The sequence below is a fragment of the Chlorocebus sabaeus genome, chromosome 14 (assembly GCF_047675955.1).
Source record: "Chlorocebus sabaeus isolate Y175 chromosome 14, mChlSab1.0.hap1, whole genome shotgun sequence".
Taxonomy (NCBI): Eukaryota; Metazoa; Chordata; class Mammalia; order Primates; family Cercopithecidae; genus Chlorocebus; species Chlorocebus sabaeus.
Window position 1 is genome coordinate 2,012,394 of NC_132917.1, and position 13,303 is coordinate 2,025,696.

The following is a 13,303-nucleotide window of genomic DNA, read 5'->3' on the forward strand; positions in this document are numbered from 1 at the left end:
TCACTGAACAGAATGACATTCACAGCAGGTACAACTGACACAAGGAAATTTGTTGGATCAGTTGCACTAATTGGATATCTGTGCTTGCAAGGATGATGGCACAAGTAGGAGGTGTTTAAACATGTGAGTTCAGAACCCTGTTTAGGGTCCATTTCCATGGAAATGAGGAGCAATGGCAGTTTAAGTGCAAGGCGCCTGATAATACACCAAAGGCAGCCCCCAGACTGAAGGAATGAAGCCTCGAACAGAAAATCTATGAGGAATAAAAGAAAACTGTGTTTTTCTCACCTTCCTGCATGTAAGATTTATGCAAGCAACTCCCATTAGCACTAATGAGAGTTATGTCTGTAAATCTCCCATGAAATGACAAGGATATGAGCCTCATCCATCACTGTGCAGATATCACAGTTTCTGGGGCAGGCTTCTCGCAGGCAGGCTGCAGCACTATGATTGCTTTTGCCTGCCCTTCCTTAAGGTGCTGAAACAGCAAGCCTCCTGCAGTGGGCCTGGTAGGAGAGGCTCTGGTAGGGGTGTCCCTGCAGAGCCATGCAGGGGGCCAAAACTCCTGTCTGCAAGTGCTTTGAATAATTCAGAGAGCATCATCAAAACCACCCACCTGCTCACGAAACTTCATTAGAAAAATAAAATGAATAACCTTATAGTCTGTGGATGGGATCCTCTTTTGCTCACCCCTCACTCTCATATTTTATTTTTTCTTAAGAGAGCATGCAAAGCATTTTAAATAAGTTCCCGGCAATGAAATGTCCCAATTTCCCTATCCTCTGCTCATGTAGTTGTACTGTGAATGCATCAGAAATTAGACAAATTGCCTTTTTCTCAGACAGGACCTATATTTTTCGCCTCAATGCCTTTGCTCAGCTGGTGGAAGATTCTCTCCCCCCTATTCTCTCAAATTCAACAGAACTATTTGGATCTCCAGGCCAACTTTCTTCTTTCCAAGGACCTGGTGTCCCTGTGTTTGGCACCAATGATATGGTTCTATCTCTCCCTCCCCGTGGTCCTCCGTGGGTCTGTCTTAGCGACATCCCCAGGGTGCACATCCTGACCTGCTGCAGGATCCTCAGCTCCTCCAGGGCCACTGTCGCCTTCTGTATCTTTGGGACCTTTTTCAGATTCAACACATTGACTTGCACATGGTTTCTCCATGAAATGTGGTGAATATAAACATGAATAATTTATTTTAAAAAGGAATGCACATATGCATGGTACAGCATTCTTAAGGATTCAAGAGATATACTATGAAAAGTAATTTTTCTCCCCCAGGCACCCAATTCCTTCCCTCTGGGACAACCTGTCCTGTGGTCTTCCTCTGAAGTTCAATGCATTGACAAGCATCTATGCTTGTCATGCTTTTTAAAACACACAAATCATAACATTACACGCTTGGCTTTTTCATGCTGCAAATTTTGTTTCATATTATATCTTGGGCTAGGTTTATATAATCTCCTTCATTAAAAAATAAATATATCATGCTCCACTACATGAAAGAAGCATGATTTATTTCACCCATCTCCTATGGATGAATATTTAAGTCGTTTCAGAATCTTGTTCTTATAAACAAGACTTATAATGAATGCAACAAAAATAGCCAACATTTCTAATACAAAAATGCTTGCTATGCGACAAGTGCCATTTTGACTCATTCCATCAATGTTTATCATGACTCTCTTAGGTATAAATACTGTGATTATTCCTGGCATACACAAAAAGAAACCACAGCAGGTAGAGACCAGTAGCTTGTCCAAGGTGAAGCCACACTTGGTTCCTGCAGGTGTGGTCAGAGGTCTTGCTCTTGGCTCCTGCACTGGCTGTCTATTTATAAATGCAACTTTGCTCTCCTGTGTGTGAATATTTGTACACTAAATATCTAGAAGTGGAATTACTAGTACAGAGGATACACCCTTTCTGAGCTTCACTGATATTACTAATTATCATCTATAACCCGTACTCTCCAATACTTTGCTATCAGCATGCCTGACTACTGTTCACTGAGAGGGAAAGAGAGCCATGACTTAGTGACTCCACTTGGAAGTCATGGTGTCATGAGTTTGAGCAGCTTTTCTAATGTCAAATTCATTTTTATCTCCTCTGAATTGTCTTCCATATCCTTTGCTCATTTTTAGTTAATATTTTTATTTGTTAAATTTAATATGCTAATAAGTCACTAATTTTACCCATTTATGCTATATTTTAGTGAAGTAATTTCTTATTTATTTATTGGTCTGATAGTAAAATAATAACTGCACTAAAATTTCCACCTTTCTACATTATCTTGAAAGTTCTTTTGACTCAACAAGATTTATTCATTTCATTTCTGCAGTATCTATGTTTAAGTTTAATGTCTTACGTGGGACCTAAATATGATCTTCATTTCACTTGGTCAGATGCTATTAATTCCCACCCACAGATTTTACACTGGATTTTTTAATTTATGAAAGATACCTAGGATATTAACGCTAACATGATTTTCATCCTGGTCAAATTAGAATATGTCCACAAGACTAACGAAAATGATATACCTGAGAAGAATTGCTTCCCCTAACAAAGTCTACCCCCAATGGCCATTCTAGAACCTTCTATGGAATGTGGGTACATGAAAATTCTCCTTCACAAGTGAAAAGAAAGATCATGTGTTACTAAACATTAATATTCTCTGGGAGATACATTGTTCGAGGCTTAGCATATTGAATAAAGTCACACATTTCTATTTTTGGAAGAAAATTTAAAAGCTCAACACTGATTTTTCACGATAAAAATTTGGCTAACTACATTTAAGAAGGATTATTGACTTAAGCAGACAACGAAGTCTACATACAAGCTTAAATGGAAGATGCTGCTAGTTATTTAAATACGATATGCTTCTCCAAACATACTAACAATAGTAAATTTTTATGAATACGATAGTATATAATCATTTTAAAATTAGAACTCAAGGAAATAATGTAAACTACTACTAAGGAGAAAATATGAAAACAGTGAACAAAGTATCCAGCTTAAACCACCACAGTACCATTTCCCAGCAAAGGCTGCAGAACACAAATTTCTTTCCAGGTTTCTAGAAGAAAGATTGTCTCCAGGGAATTTGTAGAGGTACCTCCTTCAAGACATGGGGCTGTCCCCAGTAAACTGTGCAGTGTGTCAGACCTTAGACTGTGAGCTTGTTGGAAGCACAGACCTGGCCTTAATGCAGATACCATGCACCAAGCACCTGCTCTATCCGTGTGTCTGCTTCTCATTTTGTGAAGGGGGGATAGAGCCTGATTAGTCTGATGTTCAAAACCATTAGTGCCAGTAATCTGAGGAACCACTTTAGCCCACTCCACAGTCTTCCAATCCCTTCTGCCCTTACCAGAAAAAAAAAAAAAATAACACTTATAAAAGAATTTTGATGAGGTCAGAAACTGATACCTCTTCCTGAGATTTATGTGACTTTGTGTAGCTCCAGCAAAATGTTGTGCTTGCTTGGCAACTTCAGGCTTAGAAAGTTTCCTACTTCTGTTCCAAGGGGAAATGGGAACAAGGGCATTCAAGCTTAGAAACTCTCGTGTGGAAAATCCCCTTGTGTGAAGCTTCCAGGAACTTGTGGGGCACTGGACACTGCTGGGACATCTCAGCTCACACAGCCCCAGAAGGAGCGATAAGGTTGTGCCACACACCAGAGTTAGGTGGTTCATGTGCTGACTCCACTAACTACGGCAGGACTCTCAGAAAAGCAAAGAGAAACTCATCTCTGGCAACCCCCTGCCTCCCATCCTCCTAGGTGGACCGGTGGTGTCTAAATCCCTTGACGATATCTGACTGCCCCTTAGATCTGAATCCCCCGAAGCGGTCCATGGTCCTGAACCACATATCCTCCTTTCCAACTTTGCTTCCATCAAAGTGTCCCCTGATTTCAGGCAATTGTCCTCAGTTCGGAGGAAGGAGGTGCCATGATGTGCAGTTTCCACCACACTCTGGAATAGGAGGACAGGGATCAGTAGCTTGGCATCCTACTCGCCTACAGGGTGGTGGTCCGTGACTTTGATAATACCAGTCATGAGAAATGCAAATCTCTACTATTTCCTAAACTACATTCCAGAAAAATAAAAGCTCAAACAATTTTATTTTTAACGATCCATAATATTTTATAACGTCGCATTGCAATAAACATTGTTTTAATGAAATCATAACAATTATGATAGAAGCAACACAAATGAATCACTTGGAAAACAAATGAAAAGAATTATTCCATGACTTAGGGAGGATTTTCTTTTTCTTTTTCTTTTTTTTTTGAGACAGAGTCTTGCTCTGTCGCCCAGGCTGGAGTACAGTGGTGTGATCTCAGCTCACTGCAAGCTCCACCTCCCGGGTTCACACCATTCTCCTGCCTCAGCTTCCCGAGTAGCTGGGACTACAGGCGCCTGCCACTTCGCCCGGCTAGTTTTTTGTATTTTGAGTAGAGACAGGGTTATACCGTGTTAGCCAGGATGGTCTCGATCTCCTGACGTTGTTATCCGCCCGCCTCGGCCTCCCAAAGTGCTGGGATTATAGGCTTGAGTCACTGCGCCCAGCCGAGTTAGGGAGGATCTTTACAAAGCAAGACTCAAAATTATTTGATTGTTTTCTGGGGAAACATGTATGAGGATGATGACTATAAAGTTATATTAATGGCACTGCACCACTAAAGCAAAACAATTTAATTTGGCAGCAACCTAGCAGTTCCACAAGTTCTTTGTGTAAATATACACACAGTACATTATCTACACACACAAGTGCATAGATATATATATATATATGTATAATATATATTACATATAGTTATGAAATAGACACAAGAATAATAATGTGTAATATCTGCATATGGCTTTGTAGAGATAGTAGAAAGTTAGTTCACAGTAGTTAACAACACGGGCTTGGAAGTTAAAATGCCTACATAAATTTGAATCCCATCTGTGTCATTTATCAACTGTGTAACGTTAGACAAATTATTTAACTTCTCTCTACATTAATTTTTTCCTAATATAAATTATGAATATAGATAGATCGATAGGTAAATAGACAGACAGACATGGTTTGGGGCTGTGTCCCCATCCAAATCTCATCTTGAACTGTAGCTCCCACAAGTCCCACATGTTGTGGGAGGGACCCAGTAGGAGACAACTGAATCACGGGGGTGGATTCCCCCACACTGTTCTCGTGGTAGTCAATAAGTCTCACGAGATCTGATGGTTTTATAAGAGGTTTCCCCTTTCACTTGGCCCTCATTTCTCCCTTGCCTTGCACCAGTTAAGACATGGCTTTTGCCTTCTGCCATGATTGTGAGGCCTCCCCAGCCATGTGGAACTGTGAGTCCATTAAACCTCTTCTTCTTCATAAGTTGCTCTGTCCCAGGCATGTCTTTATCAGTATTTTGAAAATAAACTTAAATATATGTAAATAAACATATATATATATATATATATATATATAGAGAGAGAGAGAGAGAGAGAGAGAGTACTAGCTTCATAGGGTTTTTTTTTTTTTTTTGAGGATGAAATAAGACATGGTGAATGGTACTTTTAGAACCAAGCTTGGTACAGAGTGATGCTTAATAAATGGTTAGCAACTATTGTTATCTTTTGTAGTTTACATTAGGTTCATGATATCCATCTCATTTGACCATTTACTTCTGTTTTACAAAAAAAGGAACAATTTTTTTGGTAGAGATTTGCCCAAAAACAAGTGATCGTTGGCAGTTACAGGACTACCTTGTGACATTTGTTCACTGTTTTAAATATATTTCTCTCAAAGGGTCAAAGAATATAGATTTACAGAGTTGGAGCTATTTCAGCAGATTTCTCCTTCTGGACACATGATACGCTTTTCTTTAAAATAGTCACCATTCAGAACACAATTCATGTAGTTTTTTGGGAAACAGATACTGATTTTATTTTAAGGAAAGTCTTTAGCATGGAAATTGGATGCAGAGTGTGATTTTCTCTTTGGGCTCTGGTTCAGGGGAAATTGGATTTCCTAGAGCACCAGCTGCGGAGGCGCCACAGGTGTTCACGGCTCAGCAATCACAGTGGCTAATTGGGACACACGAGGACAGAAAAATGCCCTAAATCTGAATCTTGTTCTATGGCATTTTTATTTCTCCCATAAGATCAAGCCCCAAAGTCCTTCTTAAGTGGAGATGCTAAAGGAAGCTAGCTGCTGCAGACAGAAAAGATGACACATGGTAGGGGGAGCACTGCAGGGGAGGGGAGAGCTGAGAGCCGCGGAAGGTAGCAGGACTTGGGGTTGTGTGCAACAGCTGCTGCTTTGCAGTGGCGGTGGTGCTAAGGCCCCTTCCATCTGAGTGTTTCTGATTCTGAGTTGTAATCCGAGGGTAGGACTAGCAGAGCAATTCCTGGAGTCTACAGTTGGACTACACAACAGCTACTAAAATTGAATTCAGAAAGTTGAATACAGTAACACCAGACTTTGGGGGTAGAAAGGATGGCAGGCAGATGAGTGAAAGAAAGTAGTCATCAATTTCAAGGACTGAGAGGAGGTTTGCAACTTCTTACAGAGGACCATTCTGTTCTACGTTCCATCCGATATGGGAGAAATAGAACCACATCCCATTCTGTCTCCGGTGGACCACAGAATGCAGATAGTACCCATACTCATTTTATAAACACCAAACCTAAGCCATGGGGAGCTAAGCCCTTTGTCCTAACATGCAGCTGTACATGAAAACTGAATAGTATTCCATGTCCATTACTTGATGCTTCCCATCTCTGAGTTTTGTATTTTCTTCTCTCAAGCCAGCCACTTCCAGGTTTATTCATCTAATAAACTAATCTTTAAAAATCCACTTTTGGGGGTGATCTCCTCTCCAAAGTCCTCTTTGATTCCTCTGCTCCTAGTTAAGATCTCTTCTGTGTCCTCCTCAACAGCTTGCACAGACCTCTGTGGATTCATTGAGATGTGACTAAGTACCTAATATGGCCCAGGAAACATGCCCAGCTCGGGAACGCAGAAAGGAATAAGACACATTTTGCACCAAAGGAAAGACTAGTCCTTTCCATGGCTTATGTTTGTTCAATGTGTGAAGTCTTTGAGGGCAAGGACTGCATCTCATTTATTTGTATACATCCAGACACAAGAATTCCTGGCACAAAATAGGTACTCAGCACTGTTGAAAGAATGAGAGAATGATGAAAGAATGATAAATACCCACTTAGTACTGGTGACAGAAAAGGGTAGTGGTAAACAAAGTCTGTTCTTTGAGTGAAACTTTCATCAGGTCATTTCTAATGCTAATTTTAAAATATTTTTCTTAGACTTGAATATAGACTTGAATTAAGGAGTGAAATTAAAGGCTCTTGGAGTTCGTGATTTGTGCTAAGTCTAGATCCTCAAACATCATTCCTTCCCACCACATTGTACACTAGCCTTCTTTCCAGGACACGTGGGCATGGTTCAGGTGCTGTCTTGGCTACTTATTAATTATGTTATCTTAGGTTAGTCACCTAAGCTCTCTGATCTTCCCTTTACTGACCTCTGAAGAGGGAATAATAGTCACACCTTCTTGCAGGAGAAATTCGTGGTTGCCAGTGCTGGTACTTATGGGGTAGGGCTCTAACAGTGATAAGTTTTACAATCTATTAATGGACATAGTTGGGGTATTAAGCATGTGCTCCGACCCTCTCTACATTGTTAGTATTCATGGTAGTCTTGGATGATGCCCACCACATCTAAGTGTCTAAGCTTGGTTATCTTCTAGTCTCCTGTCATGAGCAATGAATCTCTGGACTCCAGGGTATCTTCAATCACTGAGATTAAGTGGAACATCCCATGCCATTGTTGACTTTCTACCTAAGAAATTCCTGCTAGAGAACAAAGCCTTCAAAATTACTGCTAGATAATTAAGCCTTAAAAACAAAGCTGAGTTTTTAAGAAACTAAACAGACACAACGTCTTCATCTTTGGGGAAGATTTTAGAAAACTTTTTATTTGATATTCTTATGTAATTGCTCATTACTAATCAAACCAGGCTCAGAAAAACTAGGTAAAAATCTGAACTTTTTTTTCCAAACAGAAATAATTATTTAAGGTCATGGTACATGCTTAAATTGCATATAGAAATTCATTACCAGAAAATACAAGAAACCCTATTTCTATCTCGTTAAGAAACTTAGCCATATGATCTACAAATTCAGTGCAATCCCTCTCAAAATCTTAAGGTCATTTTTTTTTCAGAAATTAATCTATTCCAAGATTCATATGAAATCTTAAGAGATCCCCAAATAACCAAAACTATATTGAAAAAGAACACAGTTAGACATTTCATACTTCCTGATTTGAAAACTTACAACAAAGCTACAGTAATCAAAACAGTGTGGTACTGGCATAAAGACAGAGATACAGACCAGTGGAACAGAATAGAGAACCCAGAAATAAACTCCTGCATATATGGTCAAATGATTTTTGACAAGGGTTCCATAACCATTTAATGGAACAAGGACAGTCTTTTCAACACACAGAGGATACCCACATGCAAAAGAATAAAGTTAGAATCTTACCTTAAACCTGTAAAAAGAAAATTAACTCCAAATGGGTTAGCAACCTAAACACAGAGGCTAAAGCTATAAAACTCTTAGAAGAAAATAGGAAGGATCGGCTTCCTGACATTGGATTTGGCAATGATTGATTGGATATGATACTCAAAGCATAGGTTAAAAAAAATAGCTAAATTGGACAACATCAAAACTTAAAAAAAAACAACGAAATGCTTGTGTGTCAAGGGACACTACCAACAAAGTGAAAGGCAACCCATGAAACAGCAGAAGATATTTGCAAATCATATATATGACAAGGAGATAATATCTGTAATATATAAGAATTCCTACAACTCAATAACAAATAACTGATTAAGGCAAAAGACTTAGACATTTCTCCAAAGAAGACAAGCAAATTTCCCGTAAACACATGGAAAGATGCTCAACATCACCAATCGTGAGGGAAATGCAAATCAAAACCACAATAGGATGCCACTTCACATCCATCAGGGTATCTATTATTTCAAAAAAATAAAACCATAGAAAAGAATAAGTGTTGGCCTGGATATGGAGAAATTGGAACCCTTGTAAACTGTGGTGACAATGCACCACTTTATGGTGCAGCCACTATGGAAAAGAGTGGCATTTCCTTAACAAATTAAAATGAAATATGATCCACATGATCCAGCAATTTCCTTAACAAATTAAAATGCAATATGATCCACATGATCCAGCAATTCCACTTCCGGGTTGATGCTCAGGAAACGTGAAATCAGGGACTCAGATATATATTTCTACACCCAAGCTAATAGGAGCACAATTCACAGTAGCTGAAAGACGGAGGCAGCACACATGTCCACTGACAGATGTACAGTGGACTATTATTCGGCCTTAGAAAGGAAGGATGTTCTGACCCATTCTACGACATGGCTGGACCTTGAGGGCATTACGCTAAGTGAAAGAGAACAGTCACAAAAGAACAGATACTGTACCATGCCACTCACACGAGGTAAATCTAGTGGCCATATTCACAGAGACAGAAAGCAGAATGCTGGGACCCAGGGAGTGTGGGGGAGGCCTGGGGAGTTAGTGTTTAATGGAGACAGGGCTTCAGTTAGGGAACGAAAAAGTTCTGAAGACGGCAGGTGGTGACCATTGCACCACTATGTGAATACATTTGATATCACTAATTATACACTTGAAAACTGTAAAAATGGTAAACTTCATGTTACAGGTATTTTACTACAATTATTTTGAAAACAAAAGGCTGTAACCTGAAGTTTTTCAAGAAGCATGACTCCCAGAGCCCACAGTGGCAGCAAGCGAGGTTTGTCAATAGTAACTGACACCTACAGGAACCCTGGGCAACGCAAAAGAGGCCCCAATTAATGACCTTCTTAATTTCCTCAAGTATGAAATATCCCAAAATAGAACTAATAACGGACACAGGGATCTGATTTTAAAGAGGCTTTGTACAAAGGAGCTTCTCTATGACTGCTGAAGGGTGAACAAGGCCTATTAGTATGCTTATAAATTCTTCTTTTGGGTGATGTAACTAGATAACTGAAGGCTACTTGAGTCTATGTTTACCAAGAGATTACACATTCTGACTTTACATTGAATTGCTTATTAAAAGCAAGAGGTGTTGTATTCTTTATCAAACAAAATGCTGCTTCATTCACAAACGTATATTTATGCTTTTTTCAAAGTAATATATTTTAAGGTAAATATGCAAAATGCCTGTCTGCATGTAAAGCTTAAAATATTAATACCACATAGAATTCCTCACCTTTAGGTGGCTCCTTGGATATCCATATGTCTGTGAGACCAACTGGAACCTTTCTTGATGGAATTTTGTTGATAGTTTGAAAGATGCAAACACTTGATTGAATTCAATAACTACATTTTTTTCATCTTCCACCAGATGTGGCCACTCTAGAGAAGAACAAAAAGGCAGAATAATGAGGCTGATATTCATAATAAAAGCGAAACCCTAACTGGGGGATGTGATTGTCAGGTCTTTAATGCATTTGCTGCAAGTAGGCAATGAGGGCAGGCTGGGTGCACAGACACATGGAGATGATGAGACACACAGGGATGAGATGCATGCGGATGATGACACACATGGAGATGATGAGATGCATGGAGATGAAACACTAGGAGATGAGACACATGGAGATGAAATACACAGAGATGATAAGACAAATGGGGATGATGAGACACGTGGAGATGAAACACTAAGGGATGAGACACATGGAGAAGATGAGATCATAGAGACACATGGGGATGATGAGACACGTGGAGACACATGGAGATAATGAGACACACAGGAAGAGATCCATGGGGATGATGAGACACAACGAGATGAGACAGATGGAGATGAGACACAAGATATGATGAGACACATGGAGATGGAACACACAGAGATGATGAGACGCATGGAGATGAGAAGCACAGACATGAGATGCATAGAGATGAGACACATGGAGATGGAACACACAGAGATGATGAGAGGCATGGAGGTGAGATGCATGAAGATGATGAGACACATGGAGATGATGAGATGCATGGAGATGATGAGATGCATGGAGATGACAAGACACGTGATGAGCACATGGAGATGAGATACGTGGAAATGAGATGCATGGAGATGAGACATAAGAGATGATGAGATGCATGGAGATAAGATGAGAGGGATAGTGGCGACAATAACCTTGTATCACACTCAATTAATTTCCAATGAAACATTCCTTATAGAAAAACCTTTTAGAAAATTAATGAAATTACTCTTTGTAATATAAAAAATACACAAAACTATAAATATATTCTTATAAAACTAAGGGAAAGAGTCATTTTTATGATTGAGTCTACAAAGTATTAAGATTATAAAATGTGTAGAGACAAATTACAGAAGCATACGTGATGTATCTGCACATGTATTTCATAGCTAATATCATCAGCAGGTTGTCATGTGTGTTTGTATTTTTGGCCTTCTCAGTTCAAAGGATAGCAAATAAGTTGTGATTTCCACATAAAAGATTTTACAAGAGCATGCTATCAATTAAAAAGCAAAACAAAATGCAACATCTTGGGTAATAATTCAAACTTTTTTATTTGTTATGGCTATAAAGCAACATCCAAATAGTGTTTAAAATGGGGCTTATGTATAAACCTCTATGATTAATGTTTATACAGTAGGCACAGTTATTTCCAACACATTCTGAGATACTACTTACTAAACTGACTAAGAAAGGTTGGGATGGTATTCAATACAGTGGCTTTATAAACATGCAAGTTAATTTTCACCATTTGAAAGACACCAAATAGACAAATTTAAATAAATATTATAAACAAACCAACATAAAACAAAACGAGTGATTGAGAAATAGTAGCATTGGACATTAATAATCAAAGCCACTCTAATATATTGTTAGTACTATGCGTAAAACAATCATATTTTACTTTCATAAAATATTATTACGTTAATTTACACAATGACTTACTCTACTGGTAATCCTAAAAATTCATCTCTATCAGTTTAAGCTTTTTAGCATGTTCTATAGATTCATCGCGTTGTCCGTCGTTGTTCTGGGAAAAGTGTTTTTTCTATTCTTCAATGTTCACAAAGGGTAGCAAGGAGGAAGACCTGGAGACCATCAGGCCACTCCTGTGGGAGCAGCCGCAGTCCCAGTCCCTCAACGGCAGATATGACTGACCATTATCAGGAGAGGGACAGGTTTTTCATTAAAGTGATAAGTATCTACAAAACAGAATTTCGTGGACAAAATGAAAGGTTTTATTTGGAGCGTGCTCTCTTCTCCATGCACACATTCACAAATCATGGAGTCAGAAGTGTCCTTCCCATTCCCAGGTGAAACAGCAAAGCACCTTCAGCCTCTCATCAGGGCTGCTTGTCCAAATATTCCAGTTTGGGTGTTTCTGGTTCCTTCCCTGGGTCCCTCGGGCTTTCCGGAGTGAGGAGACACCCTCACAAACGTGAGAACTCCTCTTGGAGGAAGGAGAGTTAGAGTAATTGCTGGAGGTGAGACTACCTTTGTTCCAAGATGCATTCCCATCTGGGAGTCATTTACCAGATGTAGATTTAAAAGCCACTGACAAATGGACTATAGGCTAAATGCCCTTGCAGGGTATATGATGCTGCTTACTAAATGTGTGTGTGCACATCCATCCATCCATCCATTCATCTATCATCTATCTATCTATCTATCTATCTATCTATCTGTCTGTCTGTCTGTCTGTCTGTCTATGTATGTATGTATGTATGTATGTATGTATGTATCTATCTATCTATCTATCTATCTATCTATCTATCTATCTATCTATCTATCATCTATCTATCTACAGTGTGCTTTTAACAACAGGCCCTCACTAGGTAAAGATTCACAGAACAATCAGCTAATGAGTGAGTGAGTCAGTGACCTCCTTTTCCCAGTTCTTCAGGTGCCATAGGAAGGAATATGCACCTACGGTTTTGGCTGCTCACAGTTTCCTGTCCCAGATGCCGCTTGTAATCACTGGTAATGGAATTCCTAGGATGAGCTCTTAAACGGCATGTTTAGCAGGCAGCTTAGCTGCAAAACAAAAATAACACCAGCCAGGAGAGAGCTCCTTGGGGTTCTCAGGCACACTCCGTCCTCAGCCAAAGCTTTGCTGGCCTTTCTCCTCATCCACCCTTCCTCTAATTTCCCAAATGAGAATGAGTGGGGGTTTTTCTTTATGGCATTTGTCATTATCTGGGATTATATTACACAGAT

The 13,303-nt window shown here is 39.4% G+C and overlaps 1 protein-coding gene across 22 annotated transcripts in view; it reads right to left on the bottom strand.

The window, feature by feature from the left end:
* Positions 1 to 13,303, bottom strand: part of MYT1L (myelin transcription factor 1 like) — a 529,284-nt gene that overhangs the window by 250,670 nt on the left and 265,311 nt on the right. For all 22 annotated transcript variants that reach the window (XM_073022747.1, XM_073022736.1, XM_038006505.2 and 19 more), the window contains one exon: positions 10,318 to 10,463. The gene's annotated coding sequence lies outside the window, so the exon portion shown is untranslated. The remainder of the gene's footprint in view (positions 1 to 10,317; positions 10,464 to 13,303) is intronic.